Below are 17,367 nucleotides of genomic sequence, written 5' to 3'. Positions count from 1 at the left end.
TGTCTATCTGTATGGCTCAGCATAATCCTTTCACTAAAAACATTACACATCACCCTCTTAAATTTTATCTCTCCTCCTTCTCTTTATGTCAATTCCTCCCCCCAACAAATCAGACTCAATTCTCTATCTCTCTCCCCTTTTCAAGTTCATCTCCTCTTCCTCTAGCAACAGCAACTTAGAATTCAAGAACCAAATGACTGTTCTCCATGAGAAGCTTAAGGGGGGAGAGTGTGCACTATTGTATTTGATGCATCTGAAAAGGAGATAGAGGCATCGACACTGGAGGCCATCGACTTTGCGAACAAAGGAGGCAACGCAAGGAAACAAGATGTTATGTGGTCTAACGAGTTGGAAGGTGGCCGACCACATTCTGTTGAGCTTGTTTGACGAGACGAGGGAGAAAAATCAAGGTAATAAGCTTGGTTGATGTAGTTGGAAAGAATCATCAAAGGATAGTTTTTATAAAGATGGTTAGGCCTCCAATTGTTTGGAATTAATCTGCTTGGACTGCCATAATTCTTGAATTATTTAGCTTTATTCATCAAGCTCCAAGTTGCAAAAGACGTGCCAGGTGAGTCGAAAAGGACCTAAACTGTGTTCTTTATTGAAAGAAATTTCCTTCTGTGAAAGAGAGTCCTCTGTTTTGTATTTGGTGTGAGGAAGGCCATTAAAAATTTTTATGGTTGGGATTTGTTTTGACTGCTTGGCACCTGTTATTATTTGATAAGAAAGTCAGGAGGGAGAATAGAATTTAAATGAGGTGAAGAGAGGAGAGAGAAAGATGGAGAATAAGAAGAATAAGTATGTCAGACGAGCGAAGAAAGAGAGAGAGAGAGAAGGGTGAGACAAAGGAAAAGGGAAGGGAAAAGCAAAGGAAATGTGCACAAATGTGGAACTCACTGAACTAAAAGGTGACAGACGTTTAACACAGTTAACGGAATGGTAAAATTGCCCTGTTTTATAAAGATTGTGTATAATTTTGCACCCTTCAAAACTTAATGGTGCTAGATGCTCTTAACAGAAAACTTTATTGTTAAAATTGCACCTTAACCCCTAAATATTATCAAACTGAACATCATCCTCTAGAGCTCCTTCTTTGGAACTATCAACTCACTTTCCTAGTAGGTGCCAAGTGCTTTTATGCTGAATTTCTCAGTATATGAAAAGAATGGACACCAATTTGTTCCCTTACGTTTGAAGAAATCCTGACCAAAAACCAAGAAAAGAAGAAGAAGAAGAAATCACTTTTTCCATGATGTTTTCTTCTTTCGTTGTACTTCTTTTTTTTCCATAAAAATATATCCAAGTTCGTATTGCATTAATGATGGAAATAATAACAGTCAAAGAAAAAGGGCCAAAAAGAAATATCAATTGCTAAAAACCAATTAACTAAACTGGTTTGGTTGAATGTCATACCCAAAACTGCAGGTCACCAATCATGAAAATACCCTTTATCCCCTATTGTTGATGACCCAGCCCTTCATTGTTTGGAAGTAAGCAAAACATAAGACCACTTTACAAGAAATGAAGTCCTCATTAGTCGCTCACTTGATCAAGCATCCACCACTCCTTGCCTAGGCTAGGACGTTCTACAAAATAAAGGATTAATTTCACTACTTATCCATCCAGTCAACGCCTTTCTATGCAAATAGAGTACACTTAATCATGAAAAGCGGCTGAGTTAATAATTCTTAGTCCCATGATTTTATTAAAGAATATCTAGTGTTTATATAGACATAATTGAGGCCACAAGAATGCCCCCAACAAAGATAACTAGGTTAAAATCTATCTAAATCCCTTAAAGGATAAAATAAAATAAATTAAAAACAAATCTGACTTGATAAGGATAAACTAAAGAGATAAAATACTAATAAACAGAATAATAAGTAAATAATAAATAACATGGGACATGCCATTCAACAGTTACAGTGCTAATCAAATAACTCACGTCCCAAGTTTCTAATTTGAAGAACAAAGAAAAGGGGAAAAAATCAAGGAGCTCCAATTATAAGGGAAGGGATGTGCAAACAGGACACAGACGGGCAATATAAAATCCAACATACTCCATTTCGAAAACACAACTCAACAAAGCGGCAGCCTCACTTTCAGGAATGAAGAGGAAAAAATATACAAAAGCACAACTATTTCCTACAAAATCATGGAACATTAACTCAAAACAGTACATACATTAACCGCAAATATGCATGAGAGATGTAATCAGGACTGACATGGCTTGATATAAAAATCTAGCTGCACAAAGAATTCTCCAAAAGCTTCAGAAAGATCTTTCTATTCACCAGGAGAACCTATCTTAAAATATCAATTTTCATATTTCTATATCAATATAAGTCCGTCATTCTAACAAAATATTAGCCTCATCCTCTTTATCATTTTTCTGATTAGTTTATTCTTAACATTCGTGATTCAACATCTTCTACACAAAGTATAAGAATGCACATAGTATGCACATAGATACACCATTATCACACACAATGACATAATTACTGCACACACATGCAGTATATGTACTCTAGCAGTTACAACCAACGAGGCCCAATTGCATATTTATGCTACCTCTGTATAGCAGTGAGAAGGTCAGAGAGGGCCAGAGAATATCAAATATATATAGTCAAACAACAAAGACACAGCGCATTCTTCATATTAGAATTAGCAGCACCAAATAGGCAAATTTATCATCCAATGAGCTTCCAAGAATCAGAAAGAACCACTATGCAGAACCAAATGGAGCATAAACTTGAATCAGAAATCCCTACTCATTTAGAATCTTTCAGGCTTTCACATTAGCATTACCAGCACCTAATATTCACAAAATTCATAGTCATTCACAAGAGATATTTCAGCTAGCAGAGCATTAATCGGAAATCATGCATAATAGGATTCAAGAATGATGAATTATCGTTCAGATGAAAAACAAGAGGAGTACCGCTAGAAAGAACAAGAGCAGCGAGCAGCAGCAAAACAAACATATTTTAGATGAAAATCAAAGACTAAAAAGAAACGGATTAAACAGAAATACTATACAATTTAAAACAAAACAAAAAAACAGAGAGAGAGATTGTGAGAAGAATAGTATCAATGGAGCCACGAATTAAAAGAGGACTAGAGACCAGAAAACCACGACGGAGCAATTAAGCAACCCCCGACTACGGACAACGATAGAGGCCACCGCAAAAAGGCTGAAGACAGAGAAGGAACAACGGAGAACGACGATGACGAAAGTCTCCCACGTTAACCCCTCGCAGTCCGGGCGTAGCTTTTCGCCGTTTACCCCATGCGTAATGCGTCCGCGGCTGTCCACTGCCCCTCCGTCCTTGTTATTTTATTTATTTTTTTTTTTTTTTTTTTTTGCCCTTTGCAGGGGAAAAAAAGGGGGGTTTTCTTAGATAATTGGTTTTATTATTTTCTGAAAATAAAAAGGAAAATTTCCAAAAAAATTACTGTTGAATTTAAAAATTCTCAAACGGCCACCTCAATAAACAAAATTTCAGTTTAGGAGTAGCGTGCCAAATTGAAATTTTTAAATTTGCTAAAATGACTATATTATCTTTTTTCCCCTAAAAAAAAAAACCATTAATCACTTTCACAAGCCAGCTAGTTGCTGGAGCTCTAGCATCGACAGCCACTACCAGAGTTTAATGGGTTGCCGATCATTAAAGCTCTAACGGCTAGTTGACGATTAGTCACTAGAGTTTTGGGAATTTTTATCAAGTCTAGTAACGTGATTAATAAGTTCTTTGATGTTATTAACAAGTTTGGTATCGCCATTAACAACATGTTTTCTAGGAAATTTAAAAAAATAACATTTCAAAAGTAGCATTTTCACAACTCAAGTAACACGATTAACAAGTCATATAACGATATTAACAACTTTCATAATGCCATTAACCACGTGATCTAAGAACTTTTCACCGAAGCTCTGGCAGCAACCATTTTTTTTAGATTTGTTTAAGTCGAGTAATGCGATTAATAAGTTCTTTAACGTTATTAACAAGTTTAGTATTGCCATTAATAATAGGTTTTCTAGGAGATTTAAAAAGTGGCATTTTTTCAACTTAAGTAACACAGCTAACAAGTCATGTAATAATATTAACAACTATTATAATGCCATTAATCATGTAGGGGGTGTTTGGGAAGCCCAATAAGCACTTTTCTGCAAATCAAGGCAAACTCTTCCAATATTTACTTCGTATACTGCAAAAGCACTTTTAAAACTATGGTTTTGATCTTACCCAAACACTCCCTTGATCTGAAATCCTTTTACACTTTAAGAAATTAGCAATGACATCATAAATGGGCAAATTTTCAAGTCCAATAACGCCATCAACAAGTTCTTTAATATTGTTAATAAGTTTGATATAGCCGTTAATAATAGGCTTTCCAAGAAATTCAAAAAGTATTACTTTTACAATTTTAGCAATGTCGTTAACAAATTATATAATGATATTAACAACGCTCGTAATGCTATTAAAAAATTTCCTTATGAAGGTTGATATTTTTAAGGGAAAATTACACACAGGTCTCACAAAAGACAATTAATTATGAAAAAGTCCCTGAAACTCCCCAAATGCTTCCTAAGTCCCTAGGGACCTTGGGAAAATTAACTTCAATTATGATATCACCTACTTATCCCTGTTAATTTGAGTGTGAATAATTTGGCCACCTTAAACCCTCGGGACCACCTTCTTCGCGTTTCCAGCTTTCCGTTACAGCACAGGTAGCTTCACATCTATCGGCAGCGAGCTTCACATCCATCGGCAACCAGCTTCACTCACATCATTGACGACCTTCATACCCCATCATCGACGACCTTCACACCCCACTGCTAGTGAGCCTCGTGGGTTCCATCATCAATGAGCTTCGCACCTAACCGCCGGCGAGCATCTCTCTCTCTTGGTATATCATATTGATATTATCTATTACTGGTATATTTAGGTAAGTTGCTTCTCAGTTTCAAAGCAGTAGTTGTTAGCTCAGATGGTATCTTGTTACAATTGAGGCCTGAGGATCCTGACCCATGGAAATGGAGAGGAGTGAAATGCGATCCTAAATCCAAGAGTTATCACTATAATGAGCTTCCATGATGACTTTTCTTGCTAAGTTCATGTTATATTAGTAAATGATTCTCAGATTTGAGGTGCGTTACGGTAGACAAATTTTTCTTAATCTTATATCTAATTTTACTTTCATTAGTGATATTTGAGGAGTTTAGCTCGCCATAAGTTGAGCAGATCTATACCACCTGACCTTGGGAGGCTAAAGCATTTAACTGTTCTGTATGTACTTTTAATTATGTATAATTTTTCCGAGACATTTGATTCTGGTGCTTTACTGCTTGCTGTTGGATATGATTTAATCATAATCTGTGTATGCTGTAGTGCCCTTCACAACAACAATTTCTATGGGGTAATTCCATCTGAATTGGGAAATTGTATTGACTTGCAGAGAATGTATGTATCTTATTTTGTTCCTTTTCCACATCAATTCTCTTACTTGGGAAATTATATATAATTATCTTAGTAGGTGAAGAAATTATGCTAAAGTGATTTAACATCATAACTAAGCACGCAATCCTTGATGATATAGCTAAACATGTTTTCCTATACAATACACAAAATATGAGGGATGAGCCATGTTATTCATGACTTTTGATTAGTGTAGCTTGATAGAGATTTTATATCAATATTTTGATATATTGATTTCACACCGACATTTGCCATAGTATTTTTTCTGTTGGCCTTCTATAGAACTTGACTTTTTAGAAATCAAGTTAATAGGAAATATTAGGTTTTTGTATTGGTTTTGATTGATTCCTATCGAGAATAATTTGAATCTTTCTTGTACAGATTCTTGCAGGGCAATTACCTAAGTGGAGCGATTCCAATGAACTAGGAAACCTATCACAACTCAAAAGTTTGTGAGTGTAGTGTTTTAGTGTAGTTTCTGGTTCATTTCATCCAATTTATGTTGTTATAAGGATGGACAAATCACATTCATTCATTATATTCCTGTATTTTCTAAGGATATATCAAGTAACTCCCTCAGTGGTAATATACCTCCATCACTTAGGAAACTGTATAATCTCAAAAATTTGTAAGATGCCTTGGTGTTTTTGTTTTTCACTTTGCTCTTTTTTATTTATATGTTTTGTAGATTTTACTATCAAAGCAAAATTGAATGTTCTTATTGTTGTGGTAATGGTTGATGCTTTGAACCTTCAAGTAATGTTTCAACCAATTTTTTGGTCGAACCAATACCTTGTGATGCTGGCAACATTACTGAATGCACATGTTAGTCATTTAAAAATAACCAAACTCATTTGTACTTAATGCTTTTATCAAGAGACTGAGGATGCCAAAATTAGTAACTTGTAACAAGATTGTTATTTTTAAGGGTTGATTTATGTATTTTCTAATTTCAAGGACCAAAGTTGATTAAACTGCTAGTATGGGACCATGTTATTAATGTACTCTAACATAAGCCAAGGATTGATTTACTTTATCATTCCAAAAACAAATAACCCCTCTTTTAAAGTGACAAGTAGTTGGAAAGTTATAATGTGATGACAGTATTTTTTTTCCTTTTTGCAATTTAACAAAATGACTAAAGAGTAAGAGCATAGATGGACAAAGGCCTAGGAACTTCTCTGGATATATACTATTTATTGAAAATTTTATGAGAAGAACAAGAAGAAGTTTAAGTCTTTTGAAGAGGGCACTAACCCTGTGAAAGGCTTGGGGGAAGTTAACAGAATAGGAGAGAGAACAATATAGTGAAAAGGCTAAAGAAATGAGAGTCCTACTAAAAGGGAAGAATTATATTGTTCCCTTCCACACACGGTGTGCTCTGGGACAATTTATGGAAGTTTGCAAGCACTTAAAGTAAAGGACAGATAAGATGGAAATGCTGAAAAGGATTGGTTTTGATAAATTGGTTGAAATATGCTGCTCACAAATTTATAGAGATTTTTGTGGTGAATTGATCCGTGTGTTTGACCCTGTAAGTAAGAAAATATCAATTCGAGGAAAGAGGTATGAAATGGGGTCCGGAGATGTAAATCAATTGATGAGCCTACCATTTAAGGGGCAAGAAATTAAAATGAATGTGGAGAATGAAGATGAAACATTTAAGGAATTAAGGAGTGACTACGAGAAAGTGCCATACAAAATAATAAGAAGATGGTTGATTGAAGGAAAAGAGGATGAAAAGTTTGAATTCCTTTTTGTTATGTATGCATTAGGAGTCCTCTTGTGTCCTAGCTCTAGTGTATGGGTGAGTGATATAAAGTGTTGAGGGTTATGGTGGGGACAAATGATAGTTTAGGATACTATGATTGGAGCAGTTTAGTTTTGAGAGAATTTTGCAATTCAATTGCAGAGTTCAAGAAAGGAAAGAAGAAAGAAAAGCTGATGGGACGAAAAATGTGGGAGGTTGCTTGTACTTCTTAACGGTAAGTATGGGTATGACTCATTTACGTTGATGTTAGTTGTATTGTCAATGTGCTATGTATGTTGCAATCGGTTGCTCTGTATGTTGTCATTTATTACTCTATGTTGTCATTCGCTGGTATGTATGCTGTCAATTGCTTATGTGTATGTTGTGATTGGCTGGTGTGAAGGTTGTTATTGTCCTGTGTGCAGGTTGTCATTGGCCTCTGCTGGTTTGTCACTTGCTTATGTATAGGTTGTAATTGCTTGCTGTTCTTGCTGTCATTAAGTTTAGCGTAGGTTGTCATTGGCTGCTATGCATATTGTGAATGACACAACTACAGGTTGTGATTGGCTTATGTGTAGGTTGTGACTATATGCTGTGCATGTTGTCATTCGGTTTAGCATGGGTTGTCATTGGCCTCATACTCCACTACCAGAAAAAAGGCTTTTAACGGCTATTATTAAGGGTTTTTCATGACAGTTTTGGAGGCGCAGTGGATACAATCAACGTTGAAAGGTAAATAAAACACGGCGGTCTTACCAAAAACTGCCGTGGAAAATGGAATTTCCACGGTGGTTATTGATAAAACCGCTGTGGAATTCCATTTTCTGCGACTGTTTTAACGACGGTTATTTAAAGGGTTAAGGTGTAATTTTAACAATAATGTTTTTTGCTAAGAGCATTTGGCACCATTGAGTTTTGAAAGGTGCAAAATTATACACAAACTTTAAAATACGGAGCAATTTCATCACTTCTGTTACTAGGTCTAGACTGCCGTTTCTTTTTCTGAGTTGGGTCCAACTATGTGTCTGGCTTGGCATAATCCTCTCACTAAACACATTACATATCACCCTCTTAAATTTCATCTCTCCTCCTCCTTCTCTTTATGTCAATTCCTCGCCCCTAACAAATCAGACTCAATTCTCTATCTCTCTCCCCTTTTCAAGTTCATCTCCTCTTCCTCTGGTAACAGCAACTTAGAATTCAAGAACCAAATGACTGTTCTCCATGAGAAGCTTAAGGGGGGAGAGTGTGCACTATTGTATTTGATGCATCTGAGAAGGAGATAGAGGCATCGACATTGGAGGCCATTGACTTTGCGAACAAAGGAGGCAACACAAGGAAACGAGATGTTATGTGGTCTGACAAGTTAGAAGGCAGCCAGCCACATTCTGTTAAGCTTGTTTGACGAGACGAGGGAGAAAAGTCAAGGTAATAAGCTTGGTTGATGTAGTTGGAAGGAATGATCAAAGGATAGTTTTTAGAAAGATGGTTAGGCCTCCAATTGTTTGGAATTAATCTGCTTGGACTGCCATAATTCTTGAATTATTTAGCTTTATTCATCGAGCTCCGAGGTACAAAGGATGTGCCAGGTGAGTGGAAAAGGACCTAAATTGTGTTCTTTATTGAAAGAAATTTCCTTCTATGAAGAGAGTCCTCTGTTTTGTATTTGGTGTGAGGAAAGCCATTAAAAATTGTTTATGGTTGGGCTTTGTTTTGACTGCTTGGCACTTGTTGTTATTTGATAAGAAAGGCGGGAGGGAGACTAGAGTTTAAATGAGGCGAAGACAGGAGAGAGAAAGATGGAGAATAAGAAGAATAAGTATGTCAGGAGAGGGAAGAAAGAGAGAGAGAGAAAGTTGGAGAGAGAGAAGGGTGAAGCAAAGGAAAAGGGAAGGGAAAAGCAGAGGAAACGTGCACAAATGTGGGACCCACCGAACTAAAAGGTGACGAATTTTAACACAGTTAATAGAGTGGTAAAATTGCCCTGTTTTTATAAAGATTTTGTATAATTTTGCACCCTTCAAAACTTAATGGTGCTAGATGCTCTTAACGGAAAACTTTATTGTTAAAATTGCACTTTAATCTTAAAAAAATATGGATAGGGATAGGAAAGGGGAAAAAAGGTATAGAAAAAGGACAAGAAAATTATAGACACAAATATGGGCGTGGAAAGAAAGGAAAGCAGGAACAAAGTATTTAGGAAAGTGACTATCCTGCAAGAAAAGAACTCAAGTTAGGCAAGTAGCATGAAAAGGAAGGAAAAGGAATAAGAAATAAAAGAAAAAAGGAAACTTGAAGAGAAAGAATAGGAAAGTAGTATGAAAAGGAAAGGAATTCAAAATAGGAAAGTAGAAGTCTTACAACCCAAGCATAAAGATTTAGGAAATTAATTGTGACTTGCATTGGAAGCTCTTTTTTCAAATTAGGAAACTTGCCTTTTATTTTGCAATCTCCAAAACCTGAAAGTCTTTCCTTTTTTTTGGAATTTTTTTCAAGCAATTCTATAGCCTTTTTTTTTCTGGACACAACTGCACCTTTTTTTTCCTTTTTTTTGCAGAATTTTTTCTTTTTTTTTTATTTGCTACTCAAAAGATCAAAGCAAGTCAAATAAACACAAACAATGGGTGGGAAGAAGATGAAAAGAAAAAAGACAAAAGGGATGGAAATAAGGAAGAAAGGAGGAAGACAGAACAAGGAGAATAGAAACGAAAGGAAAATGGAAGCAAGAAAAGAAAAAAAATGAAAACATAAAAAGATAGAACTTGAAATCTAGCAAACCTTAGCTCTATGCCACTTGATATAAGGGGATGTACGGACCGACTAGAATCAAGAGGAAAGCTAGCCACTTTGATCATCCAAGCTAGGATTCAAGGTTAGTAGGTTGTCTTAATGATATAAGGGGAGGTAAGGACAAGCTAGAATAAAGTAACGAACAGACGGTTGATCTAAGTAAGACTTTAAGAGAACCTGTCTCTTACAATCTTAGCCATGAAGACACCACAAGGTTGATCAATCTCTTGATACTGTCAAGCAAGCAAAATGAGAAATCGGGAAAGGAGAGAATTTCTTTCCCAAACATGCAAAAACGCCCAAGTAAAATGGCTTTCAGTTGATGGCCCGATTGGTGGAATTTTGGAGAGTGATTCACCGTTCTAGAATCGTCATGTGAAACCGTGAGTCTTTTTGTGTAGACACGCCATATTCAAAGGCAAGTAGAGAGTTTCATTCTCAAGCAAGCAAAATCAGCCAAATAAAATGGCTTATCATTGAAGGCCCGATTTGTGGAATTTTGGAGAGCTATTCACCAATCTAGAATCCTCACGTGAAATCATGAGCTTTTTTGTAAATCCGTCCCAAGTTGTGAGGTAAAGGGAGAATTTCTTTCTCAAGCATGCAAAATTGCCCAAATAAAATGGCTTTCAATTGATGGCTCGATTGGTGGAATTTCGGAGAGCTATTCACATGTCTGGAATCCTCATGCAAAATCATGAGTTTTCTTGTAAATCCGTCCCGAATCGTGAGGGGAGGGGAGAATTTCTTTTTTAAGCATGCAAAATCGCTCGAATAAAATGGCTTTCAGTTGATGGCCCGATTGGTGGAATTTTGGATGGCTATTCACCATTCTAGAATCGTCGTGTGAAATCGTGAGTCTCTTTTTGTGAGGGCATGCCAAATCCCGAGGCCAGGAGAGAGTTTCATTCTCAAGCAAGCAAAATCACCCAAATAAAATGGCTTTCAACTGAAGGTCTAATTGGTGGAATTTCGGACGACTTTTTGCCACGCTTGAACCCCACGCGAAATCGTGAGTTTCCTTGTGAATCCATGCCGTGTTCCGAGGAAAGGAGGGAGTTTCTTCCTCAAGAATGCAACATCACTCCAATAAAATGGCTTTCAATTGATGGCCCAATTTCGCTTGCTTGAGAATGAAACTCTCCCCTTGCCTCGGAAGCTGTATCCGGTTAGAGACGGCTATCATTTGTTTCCCAATAATTCTCTGTTGGCTCGTCGTCAATCTCAGATTTCATCCATTAACCGGTTCTGGACCAAGTTGTGGAAATCTAACCCCGCACCTGCGCCTCAAACCATTTGTCTGATGATTAGTGAGAGGCATAGTTCCTACTTCTAACTTGCTCAAACAGCGTCACCTGACCACCTCGGAGGTATGCTTTTTTTTGCTATTCCAATATTGAATCACCTGAACTCCTTTTTCTTTGCTGTCATTTTAGTCGAGCATGTTGGTTTCGATTACTGCTTGGCTTCGAGGTTGATTCTCAGTGTCAATGAACTTTGTTTGAGTGGCTTTATTTTTGGTTAGATAATCTTATTGATTCCAATTCACTTGCTACCTTTTTTTACCTTTTCAAATGCTGGAATCACTGTGATTTGTCAGAAATTAGATCTGCCATGCAGGGAAGACTTTTCATCCTTCACAAATTATCACAACGGTAATAGCAAGGTCTGTTCAAGCTATTATGGCCCTTACTACATCCAATGATAGCCTCACATCTCGTCCTCATAGTCCCAACTCATACCCCTTCCAACTGTTACTAACGAGAAATATTGGGGGGAAAGATGAAGTTCGAGCTCACAATTCTCTAATAATAATAGGAGGAATTAACCGCATATAAAATTTGACGTTAGACTTGTTTCCAAACCGAGTTTATGGATAGTACAGCAACATTATCTATTTATACAGTGTCACTTAGGAAAGTCAATATTTGATAATATCAATATTAATTCAATTTATTAATGGCAAGTCATAATTATTAATAAAGCAATGCAGTCAAACTTAATTCCATACCATAGACAATGGGATCTCTAAACAAGGCATGAAAAACTCCATAATTCACACAGTTCCCATGACTGAGATTTTTGACGAAGATGCTTTGGTATCATGACCCACAACATAATTCATGAACATCAGAGTATTTGGTTCCTTATTTACGTCCACTGCTCAAAGGTCTCTGCTAACATAAAGCATGGAAAAAAAAAAAAAAAGGCTTCTAAAACTGAAAGTCTAAACAATCGGCACGTAATGAGAACTTAGCCTAAATTAAACTAGCAAAACATATTCCGCATAATTGTTCTAGACTGATGGATTTTAATTCATCAAATCAAAGCATCTCATATAATATGTTAAAAAGCAGTGTAACGTTGTATAGAAGAGACCTCTTTATGGAAGCAAAAGTTATTTAATTTATACCAGAGTGTAGGAAGCCCTCTTTAGACATGGAAAGCTCGAGGCCTGACACGGCTGAAAAAACTATAAATTGGTCAAAAAATCCAAACCACTCTTATTGTCAAGATTCCATTTCTGTGCTACTTGAGACCAAAATAGTCTATACATGAAAGTGACAGCACTATAGGTAAAGAAGGGAAGAGCTCAAATATCCATAGACACCTCCCAAACTTTGATAAGCCGGAGTCAGTACTGTCTTCCATGATTCTTTCTGCCAGGAGATAAGTAGATGAGAAAGCAGAGGTATGGAAAAAGAGTCCAACAATAGTCACAGGGCTTACCTTGGTCGCATTTTGATTTACTACGGATTCCAAGTCCATGATAGGCTGTTCCAGAACTATAGAGCTTCCATTTCTTTAGTCTAATAAAGGAAGATGAAGATGACCCTCACGGATTGACACCCACCCAGATGAAACAAGCGGGAGAATAACAAAATATTAAGGGGAAAGCGGCTGCGGCATAACTAATGCTGCTTTTTTAAAACAGTAATAATATGTCTCGACCAGGAAGTGATATGGAATGGTTTGGCTTCAGAATTTGAAAAAAAGAAGGACCTTGATAATGGGTTTTTTTGGATTCAGATTGTAGATGAAGAAACCATCAAATACACACATATTCATGTGGAAGGCCTGTTTAACAGCAACTTGTCCATTCCTGCTGATATAATTGGGATGTTCATTTGAGTTTTTCTTTTGTTTTTGCTTCCAGTTGAATCTTATATTTCCTACTTCTCCCCTGTTTTTCCCCTGTTGCGGAGAATGATATCCAAGCATCTCCTACTTCTTGAATATAAAACCAATTATTGCGAAAATCATTAAATAGGAGTACATACGGAATTATTTCATAAAACATTCTAAAATATCGAATGATTTATTATACAAATTAGAAAGAGACCGGGTTTAAAAAAGTTGGATATTATAAAATAAACTAATTTTTTAATTTTTTGGGAAAACATGTTTCATCATTTTTTTTAATCAAGGATAACATGTTTCATCATATGCTGTCATATATTAGTAGATTAATGTGTAAATTTGTCCTGAAAGTATTGGTTATTCAAAAGTTTTTTTGGGTTAGTTCACCCTAAAGTTTAAAATTGTAGTAATATTGCCCTCTATTATTAAAAACACTGACAGTCAACATCATTATTTTAACAATTAACATATGCTTTTTAATAGTAAAAACAATATTATAACAACTTTAAATTTTTGGGGCAAATTTGCTGCAAAAAAAAAAATTCAGATACCCAGCGCTATTGATTAAAAACTTTGCGACAAATTTGCACTTTAATCTTATATTAGTTTACCCTTATTTGTGGTCCTTGTACAGCCTCCTAGCAGCCTCTATTTTTTCAAATGTTCCCGTGCTACTTTTTTTGGGTAAATTTTATGAGTTACAAAATTCCCTTTTTACTATAAGAACAATACGTAACAAATTGGATACTCTTTTACAAAAATGAGAATGGAAAAATGAAAACATTAACGCTAACGGTGATATTTTTATGCATCTATAAAGAGGAATTTTATTATATGTAATTAAATGATTTCTTTCAACATCTTCTTACTGGTGTCAAATTTTGTTGAAATATAAATTTAAAATCACTGTAGGGTCCCAAAAAAGCTAATTCTGAAACGAATTTATGAAATCAAAATAATCAAAACGGCAACCAATTATTTTATTACTGTCATGAATATAATAATATCTTTGTGGATGTCTATATATCTCTCATTATCTCCAATGTCTCCCATTATCTTTATATCTAACATTATCTTTTATTATTATGTAATCTGTAGATTCTATCAAAGGTATAAAGCCGTGCCTATAAATAAAGGCAATGTATAATATATTGAGCACTCTTAAATGGAATGAAAAATACTCTCTCTTGTTGATCCTCTCTTCCTCTGTATGATTCTTTCTATTTCTTCTTTATTTGTGAAACGTTATCAGCACAAAACTCTAATCAAGGTGTGTATAATATATATTTCTATCCTAGCATAATTTTTGAGCATCATTTTTGTAATTTTTCTAGAGTATCCTTTGCTCTGTTCAAATAAAGATATCTCGAGCATCATATATATGGTGTTTCGAAGTATCCGTATCCCTATTCAATTTATCTAGGATAGTCTAAGCTATTATATGAATTAAAAGGATTATTATCATTGTTTTAAACATCAGGTTCTGTGACTAAGATTGGAAATTATTATTACTTTATATTTGTTCACTACAATTTGTTTATAACAATTTATTTTTAATAGAATATTATACTTTTTGAATTACTTATCATACAAGAAATTTGTTTTCATTTCTTAGTAACCTGATGTTACTATCTTCAATGAAACTTGAGTCAATATTTCTAAGCATCCCTCGGTGAACTAAAGTTGCTAATTTTGATAGAACCATGAGTTCCAATCAATAATTATGATTACATATGGCTAATGCTAAAATTGAAAGAATTTGAGGGAGTAATAGTTATAATATGGTTAGAAGTCATATTCAAGCAAATACCCTATAAATATATTTATTGAAAATAAATGGCAAATCCGTTGTGAAGCCAAAAAGCAAAACATGGGAATAACCCTAAAAAAATTTAAATGTTAGAAATAAATGGCAAAATCTGTTGTGGACCTAGAAGACCACAATATATGAGGATATTCACTACTACAAAAAAAAAAAAACATTTAACGGCGGTTAAAATGAGCTTTTTGCGATAGTTTTGAGAACAACGTCTATGCTATTGACATAAAATATAAAGGATTTAACAGCAATTTAAGATCTATCGTGGTATGTGACTTTTCACGACAGTTATATAAATAACTACCGCAAAAAGTTTTTTTTTAAGTCTATATTTCACCCTATTGATTAGGATGGAATGAGAGAACAAAGCCCCAAAGGAAGGGGTTTGAAAATCAATTAAACAATAATCTCTTACCAGTTGAAAGCATTCTAATGGAGCAAATGTGGATTCTTTCCCGCCGTAATAGTGCCACTTAGCTTTACCTTCAACCACCAAGTCAAAGCCACTAAGATTTAATAAAGATAAAATCAAAGACTCAGATTTGATAAAATCAAAGACTCAAATTTGATAAAAATCAGATCTCTTTAAACTCATATTAAACATCATATTTTTAACCAAAAAAATAATCATATCGAACAACAAAAACTATGAAATCCACAGAAAGATTGGAGGTGAAAAACTCACAAATAAGAATGAAGAGGATGAGGCGATGGCACAGCAACAGTGACAGCGACAGTGATGGAAGAACATGGTGGAGATGATAAAAGCAAAGGATAAACATCGACAAAGGTAGGAAGAGGGAGAAAATCAAGCAAGGATAGTAATTGGAGACTATAAGCTCTAACTCTGAAAAGTAAAAACTATCACGTGATAGATTTTAAAATTCTGATAGACTTTTTACGGCAGTTATTTAAATAATTGCCTTTAAAAGTATCCCTATAATTACAAAAATGCCCATCATATTTTTTACAGTGTTTTTTCTAATAACCGTTATAGATTAGCGTCATGAAAGCTCTTTTTTGTAGTAGTCATAAACTTTTAGAAAGCTTTAATACTGACAATAAATATAAATTCAATTGATGTTTGAAGTCTCCCTAAAGGGTTATCATCTAAAGATTTTGATTTTCTATTTTATGGTCAGAAGCCATATAACTTTAACTTTTTATCTTATGGCTAGAAGCCATATATATATAATTAATTCTCTATTTTATTAAATGGCTTGAAGCCATTTATATTTGATATTTTATCCTGTTAAATAACTAGAAGTCATTTAGGTATAATTTTTCATTTTATGGCTAAAAGCTATATAAATTTGATTTTTTTTATCTTATTAAATGGCTGGAAGCCATATAATTTGGATTTTTTATTTTATAGCCACAAGTCATATATATTTAATTTTTTTTATTTTATTAAATGGCTAGCAGCCATTTAACTTTGGTTTTCTACCTTATAACTGGAAGTCATATATATTTAATTTTTTTGTTATCTTATTAAATAGCTAAAAGCCATATAACTTGGATTTTCTATTTTATGCCAGAAGCTATATATATATATATATATATTTAATTTTCTGTATCTTATTAAATGGCTCACAGCCATGTAACTTTAGTTTTCTATCTTATGGCTAGAAGTTATATAATTTTAAATTTCTATCTTAGTGATTTTTTTTTATTTTGAAACTAAATGGTTAGATACCATGTATCTTTAATTTTTTTAAAATTAAATGGCCTCAAGCCATATAGTTTTGATTCTCCGGAAGATCATTATATGATTTGTTTATAAAAAAATATTATGATAATTAGAATTTTTATTTGAAGGCTATAAATATTATAACCCATAAGACTAATGGCTCAAATGTCTTTTATTATGAGAAACTATTGACTATATAGTGAAGGCTGTATTGATACAAGAGTTTATCTTTTTTCATGTTACATTTATATTTTACTTCTTATTAACATAAATCTTAAATTTTATCCTTATCTTATTCTCATATAATTCTTGACATTCAATTTGATATTTATTAATATTATAATTTTTTATTACTAAATGGCCAACAGTTATTATACTCATGTTATTGAATGACATAAAAATAATAACTTATGATGTTTTTAAAGCCCCAAAGCCTGAAGGCTTATGGTTTAAATATTAAGTGACACAAATGATCTTTAAAAAAATATATATTTACTATATGGAGTCTTGAAGACTAATGACTTACAAATAACTCTAAGGGCTTATGATTCAAATTTTCATAACAATATAGTTTGATTTTAGTCTTTATAGATCTCTTTCTATTGAATTTATAAATTTATGAATAAGTTTTGAAGGATTACATAATATATACAAAAAAAATAAAGTTTTTGAATAACGAAATATTGAGAAAATA

This window comes from Neltuma alba, unplaced genomic scaffold (genome assembly GCF_004799145.2).
Source record: "Neltuma alba isolate B1F8T4 unplaced genomic scaffold, ASM479914v2 tig00010389_pilon, whole genome shotgun sequence".
NCBI classification, from domain to species: domain Eukaryota; kingdom Viridiplantae; phylum Streptophyta; class Magnoliopsida; order Fabales; family Fabaceae; genus Neltuma; species Neltuma alba.
The sequence above is the reverse complement of the archived record's forward strand: the minus strand, read 5'-3'. Positions refer to the sequence as shown.